The 13,765-nt window shown below is 38.0% G+C and overlaps 1 protein-coding gene across 2 annotated transcripts in view; it reads right to left on the bottom strand.

The window, feature by feature from the left end:
• Window positions 1-1,449: 1,449 nt before the first annotated feature.
• IFT56 (intraflagellar transport 56) overlaps window positions 1,450-13,765 on the bottom strand; it is a 75,830-nt gene continuing 63,514 nt past the window's right edge. Inside the window, exon 19 of one of the 2 annotated variants that reach the window (XM_063396107.1) lies at window positions 1,450-4,213. The gene's annotated coding sequence lies outside the window, so the exon portion shown is untranslated. Of the gene's footprint in view, window positions 4,214-8,559; window positions 10,302-13,765 lie in introns of those variants that run through there. The other variant, XM_063396106.1, reaches the window with a different exon arrangement.

The following is a 13,765-nucleotide window of genomic DNA, read 5'->3' on the forward strand; positions in this document are numbered from 1 at the left end:
TAAACCAAATTATTATTAAAAATTGGAATATCTGATTGGCATTTATAACAATACAGCTATCAGCTGATGCACAAAAGAGGAAATGTATTTCTGGAATATACTGAGCATCCCAAAGCTCCAGACATGTGGACCCTGCCCGGAAGATTCTGATCAAAGTTTCTGTGTCATCTATGCCATTAAATCCTATGATTTAGGTAAAAAGGGACCTTTCCTCAGAAAAAGAGCAGTTTATTGCACATCAAACAGAAATCTTATGTGGAAGTCACAGGCTCTTCTGCAGCTGTGCTGAACCTTGTTTTCAATTACGAGATGGAAAACTAGACCTTGAAATAAGTACAAGAAGTATACAGCAGGTAGTTTGTTCACAGATAATACTTGGATATATCCGTGAAAAGTGATGAAGATAAACTGTATTTTAAGTACCTAATGTAAAACTCCATTCTGTCTTTCAGTCTCCTAACTAAGATATAGAGGACTATATTCAGAAGTAATCAATGTAGGGTATGTACTCCACAAGAAAATTAGTTTTACAAGTATCTGAATCCAGTGCTTCATATTGTCTTGTAGTATAGATACACCTGAAAGCACATTTTGGTCAGATTCTTAACATACTTTTTAAGTTGGAAAAAAAAATAATCTGGAAAGAACAATCATCATCCAACCCATCGTAGGGTTACAGAGAAAACCAGAAGTAGTTCTTGGAAATAGCTTCAGGTGGCCATTTGTTTTGAGATTGCAGATCTTTATATTAGAAACAGTAATTCATATGGCCCCTCTTCCTTTCTCCAAGGAGTTTAATTAGACAAATAAACCCTTGTATTTCTCTAGTATCTAACTTCTAAGCATCTTGGTGTGCACATCATATTTTTATAAGGCTTAGTACTTGTTTATGCAACTAGACAAACAGTAGTTCTGGATCTTTGCATTTAAAGTGAAGTCACCAAAGACAGTTTGCTCTGGATCTGAGTATCTGAACTAAATCAGAAAGAAACTTGGCAGCAGATCCAGGCATAGTAGTTACTGGAATATGTTAATGTTACATTTGGTCTAAGATACTAGAACCATTCGGAAAAGAAAACAACCAAATTCACTAGATTGTAAGCTCTCAAAGAATTTGGTTTCGAGCACACAGAAGAGTTCCAGGCTTGAGCCATTTCAAACACTTCAGCAGGAGTTAGATTTGTAATTTATCCATACTTTTTGTTCTGTTTTGCTCTTTTGTTCTTTATCATTAAGCTTCATCTCGGGTATTGTCTGTACATAGTATAATGTGCTGCCCTTGTCAGTGTAACACAAAATTTAAAAAGTAATTATAAATATTCTGCCAGTTACTTTGCGTCCTCTCAGGATATGGCCATGCTAAAATAGTCCAACATTGAATACAGATTCCTTCCCTTTGTATGTTACCTGAAGGACACAGAGAGGCACATTAAGAGTTTTAAAACAATTTAACAACTGCACAAAGAGAGTAATTTTGAGGTGATATTGAAACAGCTTTTTATTTCACTAGTGAAAGCCAGTTTGAGTAGACCAGACAAAATGGATGCTTGGAATTACAGATGCTACAACCACATCAGTGAGCGGCAGTTTGTTTGCCTGACTTAGTTTCAAATACAGAAAACAACAGAGACAGACCAGCAAACTGCAGAGGCCTCTACTTTGGTGCAGGTGGGATCCTCCTGCTCTGCTTTGGACTGGCTTCTCCGTTAGTAGCACTCTCATGCTTTTGGGCTGTTCATGTTGGTTGGGGTAGAGTCAGAGCTGTACCTGTCTCATGACAGACCAGTGGTCACTGCTCTCCTGGACCTCATGGAAGCCTGTGTGGCTTTGTCTAGGCTGGACACCCCACAGCAGCAGGCCCAGGGTCCCACCAGAAAGCAGAGCTGTCCTTCTCATCAGTTATATCTGTCTCCAGGGAGCTTGTTTTCCTTTTCAAAGGCTATTACTTTACTTCCATGAGCTATGAGCCTCTTGTCCTTGGACATGCAGGGAATGGGAATGCAGGAGAAAACATGTTCTGCTTAATAATATATACTATTATATATATTGTGTAATAGTATTACATAATAAGATTAAGTGGCACGGAATGGCAATTTGTTCTCTCCTTTCCTTAAGGTGAGCACTGGGATCTATATTAGAGGTAGCAGCTGTAGTGGCAGTCACATCTCCACTGCTCAAAAGGCTCCAAGACGCTTCTATCAGGTTTAGGTTTGCTTGGGTTTTGTTTTGTTGTGAGTTTTGCGTGTGTGTATTTTTGTTTTGCTTTGTTTTGTTTTTTTTGTGAGAATATCCTCATTTACCATCAGTTGCTTCCTCACTATGTCCTTGGTTTCTTATGGTCCAACCATGCATCTTGTTGATCCTTGTGGTCATTTCACTGGAACTGCTGCCACAGCAGCTGCAATTTCCATTTCTCTGTCAGGAGATGACACAGCTGCAGGTAGGCTGGTGTTTATGAAGCTTTTACTAGAACTGTTACTGCATCACAAGAATCCACTGCAGCAACAACATGGCTAGCATTGCTGGTTTTCTGTTTAATGAGGATTTCTGAATTTGAATTGGGTTTTTTTTACCTTCTCTTTCTTCTTATAGCTTTATTAAGTTGCTCCCTGCCAGATACAGAATCAATAAATAAACCACCCATTTTCTTTCCAAAATGAAACACCAATGCCTTTCATACCATTTAGAAAACCGATTTATCTTCAGGACCCCGCCCCCTCATATTTTTACTATTTCTATTCTTCTAAGTAAAAATAATGTTTCCTGAAGAATATACCTCTAGCTTTCTTTCCTCAGGCACATGTATTTAAGAGCTGTTATCAGCAGCTCTGCCACAGCTTTAAGTAGTTCAAAGTACACTTTTCAGTGAAGTAAACTGTTTGGAAGGACTGTAAGCAGGTAGACAAATTCCAGATTCACTCTAGGAAGGCTGTGTGCATTACCTTCAGGTAATTAGGATTTCCTTTGACAGGGCAGTAAAACCCATTTGTCACAATTTCAAGGCAGAGGAACTATGATAATGAACTTTATCCCATATGTTTGTACTTGCTCCCTGTGAATTGCTTAAGCCTCACTTACTGGAAAATTTGAGCCCAAGAGACATTCAATTCTTCTCCAGAGCTTTAAGAAATGCTTTGAACAAATCTGACAAGTGCAAGGTTTCAATGGCAATAGGATGTTTTAAACACAGCAACAATTTTTATGCAAAAAGTAATTACTGCTTCTGTAACTGGAAGCACGTTTTACCCCTATAAGTGGATTTAGGTGCATCTTTTGCTCACTTGCTGAGATGAAGAGTAGTCTTCCAACACCATGTTTTGTGCCAGAACAACCTAAATGGCAGGACTGGTATCTTGGAGGTAGCTGATGAAAAGAAAATGTTGGCTTTTATCTCACATAAGCTAGAAATCAGGGCTTCATGTGAAAGAAGTAAAGGGATTTACAGGAAAGGATGTGTCATGATAGTGTGAATTCCTTAACCAAAGGAGGGGGTGTTAGGATCTATCATCCGTGCTGTTCAGAAGAATTTTCTCAATGAGACATTTCAAGCTTATAGAAGTTCTGAATGACTGATTTTTATGCCCTTCAGAACACTGTAACTTTCTTTAAGCTGATACATAGGATAAGACTGTTGACTTAGAGGAACCTCAGAGAAAATTTAAAGCCTCAAGAGCTCAGTTTAGATGGAGTTGCAAGTTAGGAAGAAAAAGCAGAGAGAGAAAAAGGAAAGAAGAATTGCATACTTGCCAAGGAAGAGCAAGCTGCTTGGAGAAGTTGCTGTGGGAACATCTTTTGAGCCTGGAGAGAAGACGAAATATTAAGACTTTGAATATCGACTCTTAAGTAGGTGCATTTACTAAGCAGAACATAGGTCATGTCTTCCTTTGGATAAGAGTAGCAAAATCAATTGTGACCAACAAGAACACATTTCTAGTTACATCTTATTTTTTACTTAATTTTAAATAATTGTTTCTGCTTCTGGTATCAAGATTTCTTGCTGGAGTAAGCATGCAACTTTTAAGCTTTCCTAATGTTAAGGGTGAACTCAGGGGTTTGACAAATAAGCAGTAAACACCTACATTAGTAATGATTCCAGATGTGTGGATTCTGTCTTAAATGATATAAATTTGGGGATATCAGCCCCTGAGACGTTTTCTGTGCCAAGCAGTGAATCCCTAGGAAATTCCTCTTTCCAGGTTTATTCCTTACTTTTCTAAGAAGGAAGAAAAGACAGAGGAAAAAAGAATAGTTACCTTCTAAGTGATCACAAGAAAACAAAAGCCACTGAATCACCAAAATAACAACAATAGGACAAGATCCAGTTGACCTCAAATTGCACCAAAGGGGGTTTCAATTGGATAATAGGAAAAATTTTTTATCAAAAAGGTTGTCAAGCAATGGAACAGGCCACCCAGGGAAGTGATTGAGTCACACTCCCTGGAGGTATTTAAGGGCTGTGTAGATGTGGCATTTAGGGACATGGCTTAGTTGTGGCTAGGGTACTGCTTAGTAAATGGTTGTATTCAATGAACTTGAAGTTGTCTTTTTAAACGTGAACAATTAAATGGTCCTTTAAAATAACCCCTTAGCTGAAATCCTGGAATTTATATCTATCTATCTATCTATCTATCTATCTATCTATCTATCTATCTATCTATCTATCTATCTATCTATCTATCTATCTCTATATATATATATATATATCCATCTATCTATATCTATGTAGTGGGAACCCTTAAATCCCTCAGGGAAACCTCCAGGCTTTGGAAAGATTTACCATGGAGTTTTCCCTGCCTAGGCTGAAAGAAAAGACTTCCTTCATGGTGCTTTGCAACACTATGTGATCCACCCCAGGTCCGCTCTCCCCGTATGCCCCTAATTCTCGTGGTTGCTCCTTTCCCTGTTTCTCTATTGGTTGTGGTATCCCTGGTGGTCTGCCCCCATGTCCCCTATAGGGCACTGCCCTTTGTCCTGCCCTCTGTACTGCCCATGTGCCCTCAGACCATTGGTCCCTGTAATAAATGTAATTTGTTAATTAATATTTTCAATATGTTTATAAATGTAATTTGTTAATTTGTGCTTTCTGTGTATATGTATAACACAAATGAATTCCTGTAACATAAAATATGCTCAGGTCTGACATAGACACAGCCTCCCTCAGGAGTGGCGACTCTCAGGAAATCACCATTCAGGACGGGACAATTGCTCTTCTCATAACTGGGGTCCACGGTTGGCATCAAAATAGAGGCTAATCAAGATTGATATCAGCTATGCAAGGGTAACAGAACTGGGAGATGCCTGGTGATCAGCGGTAGCATGATAAGAGAGAACTGGAATTTGATAAGGGAACACCCCTCCTATTCAACGCCCCAGACTCTATTCAGACCTCGAGGAGAGAGATTAACGAACATTACTTCGACGAGGAAATCTATTCAGCAGGGCGGAGAGGAAACATGAATACATGAAATCACCCCGGAAAACCATGAACTGTGGGGAAATCCTTTGCTGAAGGCTAAATAAACTATATAAAAACTGGGACCGGGACAGGGCCAATTCGTGAACTTTGGGGGACTGCAGTGCAATAGAGGCTGTTTTTCTGTTCACCCTTTGATGATCCTGAGCATCGTCATTGTATCTCCGCTTGTTGGTTTTACTGAAATTCTGTAATTTTATTTTAATAAACAAAATTATATTTTAATTGGCAAAGTGGACTGGCATTTATAACAATTTTAGCGCCCAAGAGCGAGGCCAGTTCTGGGGATCTGCGGACCTCTGTTTTCCGACTGAGAGTCACCCCGCTCCTACAGTGGCTCAGTGGGACAGGGAGATCTTGCAGAACCAACTGGCCAAAAGAACCAACAAAATTTAAAACCAACAGCGGAGGGTTAGGACGAGCTAGCTTGGGAGGGGCTCTCGGGAACTCAGCAGGGACCCAGGGAAGGGGTCTTCAGAACCGTGGTAATTTTCTTTTTCACTTGTAAAAATCAACATGCACAAAGAATCCACGCAAGAAAAGGAGACTGTGAGTACTGCATGGTTGAGTGGGGTGACCAAACGTATGTGTGTATGAGTGAGACGTGATACTATCATGGGGTGAGTGGGACCCCAAGGCCACAGTTCCATTGTCCCATGAGGGATGTGGTCGACCATGGGGAAAGCGTGTGATATTTGTTTGTGTGTTTCCTCGAACCTTGGCAGGTCAGGGGGCAGTCACAAGGGGCTGGAAGGGAAGGGACGTCCTGTTGAGTTCAGGGACTGGTAAACCTTCTAGTCCGTGACCAGTGAAGGTCCACTTAATATTCTTAGGAATTTGAGAGCCCATTGTCAGACAAAACCCCACAGGACGGTCCCCCGCTGACCAGTAGTCTAATGATACCAAGTGTTAACTTGGGATTTAGGAATAGTTTGCTATTCAGAGAATTTTTTGTAGAAATGGGAGCATACTATGGTAAGGTACAGAAGGTACAGTCAGGTTATTGTCTTATCTCTGTATTGTTGTCTGCTGATTTTATTCTCCCAATAGTAATAGAAAGCCACACAAGAATATGAGTCATGATTTCCTGTAGCTCTGCCACCCACCTGTAACATGAATGAGGAGGACTAGCCAGGTAGGGAGTTCTCAGTTTGAATTGCAATTTCTACACTAAAAGCAGTAGTAATGCTGTTTAATGAGCATTGCTCAGAAGTACAAAAGGTAACGTGCCACAGATTTGCCCTCACTCAGGGTTTCTTTGTCCTTGACAGCAGACTCAGGCAGACTGCTGGCTAGAGGAGCCTTGGTCACTTGCCACAGTGATATTCTCTAGTTTTTGGTGAAATATAAATATTGTCATAATTATAGGAAACTTATTTTTATTAAATTCCATAATATATATTAAATTATTATACTGTTCAGGCAACACCTGTCAAGCAATGTGTTATAAATGCATATTAATGCATAAATGCATTATATGTTGTCTTTTTGCAAATATTAAAATGAATGCTATATGTATAATGTGGGAAGGTTTTACTGTATTTTCTTTTATTTTCTGCTATTAACAGGACTTAGAAATGGTGTGTATGGTGGTGTATGTATATATATTTAGGTTGTAGTATAATATTAAATAGAAGCTATGTGATATAAGACGCTTTTAGTAACTGTGATAAATGACGTGGGATAATTCATGTTTATAATTTATGTATAATATAAATCAAGTTATGCCTTTTGAAATAAATGGTGAAATCATATGGGACTAGTGGTGGACAGATTTGGGAATCGGAGAACGACCCTTGCCAGGAACTGGGCAACGACCGAATTTACAAGAGAAAAGGAGAGAGGATCCAAGGAAGATAGGTCTTCTCTGGAGATGGGATTGCGAACAACCCAACTATTACCACCGAGATGGGCCTTGCTCCGACAGGAACACGCATCTCAATACGTGATTCCCAGAAGTTGCATATAATATTCATCTCCCCACGGAAGAACTATTCAACTGACCGAATGGCGAGGATGAATCTCCATGAATATGAAGGAAAACTGAAGGGACAAAGAAAGCATGAAGTAATGCTCATCCCGCTACAGAAACTGTATAAAAACTGGACTCAAAGTACCGAAAGTGTGAACAGGTGGAGCTGCGGTGTGATAGAGGCCACAGCTAAGGTTCACCCAGTACCAATCCCAGGACTCAACACTGATTCTTTGATTGTTCTCAGGTTGTCTTACCTGAAATTCTGGTCATTGATTTTTCTAAAATTAATAAAATAATTTATTAATTTGGAATTGGCTTGGCATTTATTACAGTAACCAAACCAGAAGACTAGGGAAAGATAATAAAGAAATTCCCCACATTCTTGGAATATCTGGATGAAGGACAGATCCCCAAGGTTCCAACAGAAGAATTTATTGATCCTCTGTTATCAGAAGACTGGGACGTGAGATGACCAAGAGACGCCACTAAGAACTTTATCTACAAGGAGTAATAAAACGTTAATTTGGTGAAATGGGGCAGGCTGGGGGGGCCAAAACCAAGAGAATATCCAAACTCAAGAGGAATGTTTGAATAATGCACTAGGGTCTTTCTGAATATGTAACAAACTGGTACATCTAAAGGAATGTTTTTCTGAGTTAAGGTGTGTTCTCTGGCTGTATGCCAGGCACCCAGCCATTAACTCAGTTTTGCTTGTCTGACTCCTAATTGTCTCTTTTTAAATTTTTTTATTAAACTTATAAATTGTACTAAGAAAGTGAGCCTCATTCTTCACAAAGGTTCATCCTCCCAAAAAGGAGAATTTAATGTAACACATATATGTAGATGGCAAAGCAACCTTCTAAAAGTTATAAAGGCATACAACATAATATTTGTTGTGACCTTAGAGAAAAGTTTTTCTTTTGTTCCTCCTTTCACTTTCAGACTGATTTTACCAAAACTCCAATTTCCTAACCAAGTTTTTTAATGTCTCTCAGCACTTTGGAAACTGCTTTTATGGATGTAAGTTCCACACCTAGGTAAGTGCACATTATCACAGACAACTGAGAGTGATTGCATAAACAAATCACATTTTTAACATTCATACAAGCTTATGATCAAAATAGTCAGAAGCTTATTTCCAATGTGCAGTTCATCATTTTCATACTTCCATGATTTTATTTCCAAGCCAAACTGCCTTCAAAAAAGCAAAGCACATATTTATCACCAAGAATTAACTACGTACTGAACTTGCAGATTCAACACAGAGCTGCTTTTGATTTTGCCACAGCATTAAAAATAGCATCTGAAAAATTATATATGAAAAACGATTTGTCATACATGAATAATTTAAATGGACAAATGAAATTCTTTAGAAGTATTCTTCTATCCACCTCAAGTTGGTTTTGAGAAGACATGAGATGTGAAGTTTTTTGAGCATATTAAAACAAATGTAGAATAGCAGCAATAGAAGTGACAATTTTAAGATCAGAGTGCACGCTACAAACCCAAAATGCCTGTGAAAACAAGATACATTTTCTGTATAACAGTTCTATTTCAAATGTCATTTTTCTGACCTTAAAAGAATTACCTCTGAAATCGCTAAGTAACAGTACAGTCTACCCTTTTCTGAACACCTATTTTTTTAAGAGACTGAGTTATTCTTAGTGTCATGCTGATTTCTAGTCTTCCACAGGACTTAGCATTTTACAAATCTGAAAATATCTTGCCTCAAGTGCCTGTGAAGTGAGAGCAAGGCAAGTTATACTCAGAGGTGGTGCAAGGGGAGGAAGAGAGAAGTGGAAAACAGCAGTACTTTAGCAGTAGTTCGGTAGTCCCGTAAGGCCCATCACATTAATGGGGAGATAGAAAGGAAAACACTCATTAGGGAATGAGAATGTGAAGAATGAAAAGTGGACACAGTAATAAAACCTGCTTGAGAATAACTGGCTAAACTGAGTCGGGAGTCTTGTAAAGCTTGAGTCAGAAATTACTTTGGTGTGACCAAAAAATAGTTCATTTTCCTTTAAATGGTGGGGAAAACCACCACAATTTTATACAGATAGCTTCTCAGTTTGTTCAGTAATGACTAAGTTCAGCACATGTTGCATCATGAATAAGTCAGAAAAAAGTAAGACTGAACTGGTAGAAAACATTAGGATAATCATCAGTATGGGAATATACCAGGCAGTTTATGACTTGGTTTATCAGGTTTTGTAATTTAATTTTTGTAACATTTTCTCAGCTTCCACACACAGATTCATGAGACACAGTGACATCATGTGATATAAGTTAATTCACTAGCTCTGAAAAATAAGATACTGAGGTTTGTCTCATAATGGCTCCCCATATAATGGCCTCACTCTTTAATGTAAGGCAAGAAAAAGACTACAAGTAGCTTTAGAGTAGACATGCATAATGATCCCATCAAGTTTAAGAAGGACAAAATCATCCAAGAAAATGGTAACTGTTACTATGAGCAAGGCAGCTGTTGGAATTGGAGCATAATTCTTTTCTACATGATGTAAACAATGTCAACATTATTACATGTGCTCTTAAAATGTTACCTTGTATAATTCTGCACTGTTGCATGTGTTTTTTGCACAGAACTGACCACATGGATGTTGCTTACAGTGATCAAGGTGGAGTTTAAGGCTCAGCACTCATCTCCAGTTAAGGAGCAGCTTAAAGTGTGGTTTAAGGAGTGCAAAAAAATCAATGCAATTCCTAGCCTCATGGAACAGCATACATAGTATCCCACTTTTTAGTTTGATTCAGCTGTATCTGAGAATCACTACAAACTATGAGACAGCATACTTCCTGTTCAAATAACTGGAGACCCACAGTCCTGAAGATCTGTTGAAAAACACATTAAAGACCATCATTTATTTTACTTCATTATTTTAAATTCTTCTAAAGAATTGCTAAGAATAATACAATGTGGAGAAACTAAGCACAATTCAAGCATGTAGGCATGAATTGAAACAGAAGTTCTCTTTTTATCTGAATACACTGTGTCTTCTCAGAAGTCACAGCTCTTACTAAATGTAGACATTACTTTTATTTTTAACTCTATAAATAGATGCTAGTGTAATTCATCAATTAAGCAAGACCTATAAGGAATTTAGGAGCTGTCCCTTGCCCAGAGATGTGAAATGCCTGCTTTATTTGTTCCAAACAAAAGTTTAAACTCTACAAAGTCAAAGGTAATCTTTTAGTGTGTGGCCAAATGTGACTGCAGGGCCAAAAAAAAAGTTGTTTCAAATTATGCAAAAGGACTTGAGCAACTGGACTCTATCAGTCTCTCTGGGATGCTGAAAGGCTCATCTAATAAAGAATGAATGGGAAGTATCTCCTATGACATGGATCTTTTACAAGTTTAACTGAATATAACAATACTCCAGTTCTACAAGTGCAATGCATAAATTTCTGATGTCATATACCTAATTTTAAAGAATAGCATAATATCATATCTGTAAGGTACATGTTAAATAAGTTGAGAATGACAAATGATGGAAAAGCAGCCATCAGACATCAATAAAAATGTCTTGGGGATCCTGGAAGTATGGAGGTTCCAACGTACCCCTTGATGACCCAGATATAACTGTAAAACTGTGCTAATAAATAGCTCCAGAGAAGTAAACTAGTAATTAGTGGGGATAAGTAGTTATCCAGAGTGATCTGCATGAGCTGGAAAACTGAGCCAATTTGAACAACATGTATTTTTGTAGAACAAAAGGTGGGCTATCTCTTCCAAAGGATAGACTGTATTCTGGAAAATACCAGTTTTAGAAAATCCTAGATATCATGTCCCAGCCAAGAACCAGTTTAATGCAAGGTTCCCCTGTGATAATACGGCAAAAAGCATGAATGCAGTCATTGAGTACCCATGCAGGAGAACAGCAAGCAGCACTATGGAGAAACATATTCCAATGCTACACACATACATTCCAATGATCTGTACAGAGATAAATTATGCCCAGTGCTAAACAGTCATGTTTTCAAAAAAACATCTGTTGACAAGCCAACTGCCAGTGTTCTAGCCTTTACAGGGGAAGCTGTCTTTCATACAAACAAGAATGGACTTGCTGCACTTTAAGCATACCTAACAATGAAAAAAACCTCTGAAGAAAACCACTAGAAAACCAAACCAAACAATGCCGGTTTTTAATGGTTAACAGCAATGATGAACATTGAAAAAACTTAATATTAGAAAACAAGGCTAAACAAGTTGAATTTAGAACTAAGGTACAAATTCTTAAAAAACAAATATGATTTAATCATGCAAATGAACTTCAAAATAAAACTATGGATTGTTCATTACTCATCTTCAAATTGACACTCTTAAGTTCTTCAGGCAAATATTTTATGGTAAGTCGAGTTAGTTATTGGATTCAACACTGGTGAAATCTACCATCTTGCACTATATAGTGTCAGGCTAGCTTATCTAGGAGCTGATTAATTACTTGATTTTAAGGTTACTGGTAACACTTTCATGCAATTGTCTACTTCTTCAATGACCATGTAATAGACTGAAAGGGAAGACAGAAATTCAGAAATGAAACTTCAGAAAGAGTGAGTGGAAGTTACTTCTAGAGATAATACAGAGGAAAAATGGTTAAAGAGTAAACCAGTGGGCAAAATCTAGATGTTTTCTTCAGTGTATGTGTAGCTCCCATATAGTGAACCTCCAGCCATTTAGGTAATTGTTTACTTTGTGTCTGACTACCTAACAGCCAAGTTCCTCACTCATGCTCAGACAGCTTTCTTATGAAGATCAATAAGCCAGCTTCCAGCTGAGGGAACCACATAAACCTCAATGCCTGCTACAGTCCAGAGCTATAATGTGACATGACTTTTCTTTCACATGAACTTGCCACCTCCAGTTCAATTCACTTAGATGTTACTGTCAGCGCTGTTGTTCAGGTATTAACAAGTTTAATTCAAGGTTGACTTTCTTATCCATCAAACACCCAACTAAAAGCAGTTACATGCTGTTTGGGGTTTGGCTTTCTCTACTAGTCACTATTAATGCTATGATTGCTAGCACAGTACCTTCTATGCATTCCCTGTAGCTTATTTCTTTGGAATCAGATGCTAATTCACAGTATAAGAAATAACTCTAATTTCCATATTCTTCCTTGAAATTATAATGATACAGCAATTTCCCTCTGCCTTAGTCTTCCTTTCATTACATTATCTGAAATGCCACTGTTTCAATTTTATTGAAATCACTCCTGACCCAATAAATTTACCCATTTCCTGGACTCTGCACTTGTCTTCACTGCCTGCTTGCTCAATAGGTCACTTTTCTTGTTTTCCTCCACATCTACCTTCACTTCTAGCCATCCAGTTTAAAATACCTTGGCTCTTTAAAGTTCCACAGTTTAGGGAAATATGGAAATGGACAGGGATAAAATTTTATCGGTTCTTAACTATCTTTCATTTTTGTATCAGCTAAGGCAACTTCTCATCTCTGTTCTTTGAATATGGCCTCAGATTAAACAATGGAACACACATTCTAGATGTATTTCTAAGGTAAAATAAACACCGGTATTTCAGTACTTTTCTTGTTCTGCATTTTAATAGTACCTACATCTCTGTTCTACTACCAAGATCTAAATGCTAAGACAGTAGGTAAAATACCTTATTTCATCACTGCTCAAGGCACAGACCTGCAGTCCCCTGTTGTCAATGTTTCTCAAATGAGAAAAGCTTTATTACCAGCCCATAAAATGCACTGTGCTAAACCCCATGTTATTTAGCATATCAAATATGACCTTATGGCTACAGTAAATAAAGGTGAGGTTTTAAAAGAAGCTTCTTCCCTGGTCACAGACAAGAGAATTTAAAATTTGCCCCCAAGCCCTTATGCTGCAAAGCCATCATACTTATTTCAGAAGAGTCAACCAACATGTAAAATGGTCTGTAACAGATCTGGATGCTCTTCAGCTCTCCTGCAGGTTAAGCTTCAATAAAGGGAGTAATTAGATGCATTTAACATCTGCTACAAAGCCACCAACATGATTTTTTGAAGCTTTGTACCAAGATTCATAATTGTATTCTCAATCTGTTTCCAAGTTAATTAAACTGAGATGGAAAAGAAAAATGCTGTTCACGTGTGAAGTGTTTTGTAACTACTTTCACACATCTTTTGAATGAATGTAACATTGCCCCTCCTGAAAGGCTTATTGTTGCTAATGTGATGGATCAGTTTCTAGATTTAAGTGCAAGTAACTACATCTATCAATGTCCTTCTAGACACCTGAACAAGGATACCCATATTTTTTGCTTTAAGCAGTAAAACCAGACACATTATG

This window comes from Prinia subflava, chromosome 4, assembly GCF_021018805.1.
Source record: "Prinia subflava isolate CZ2003 ecotype Zambia chromosome 4, Cam_Psub_1.2, whole genome shotgun sequence".
Classification (NCBI taxonomy): Eukaryota; Metazoa; Chordata; class Aves; order Passeriformes; family Cisticolidae; genus Prinia; species Prinia subflava.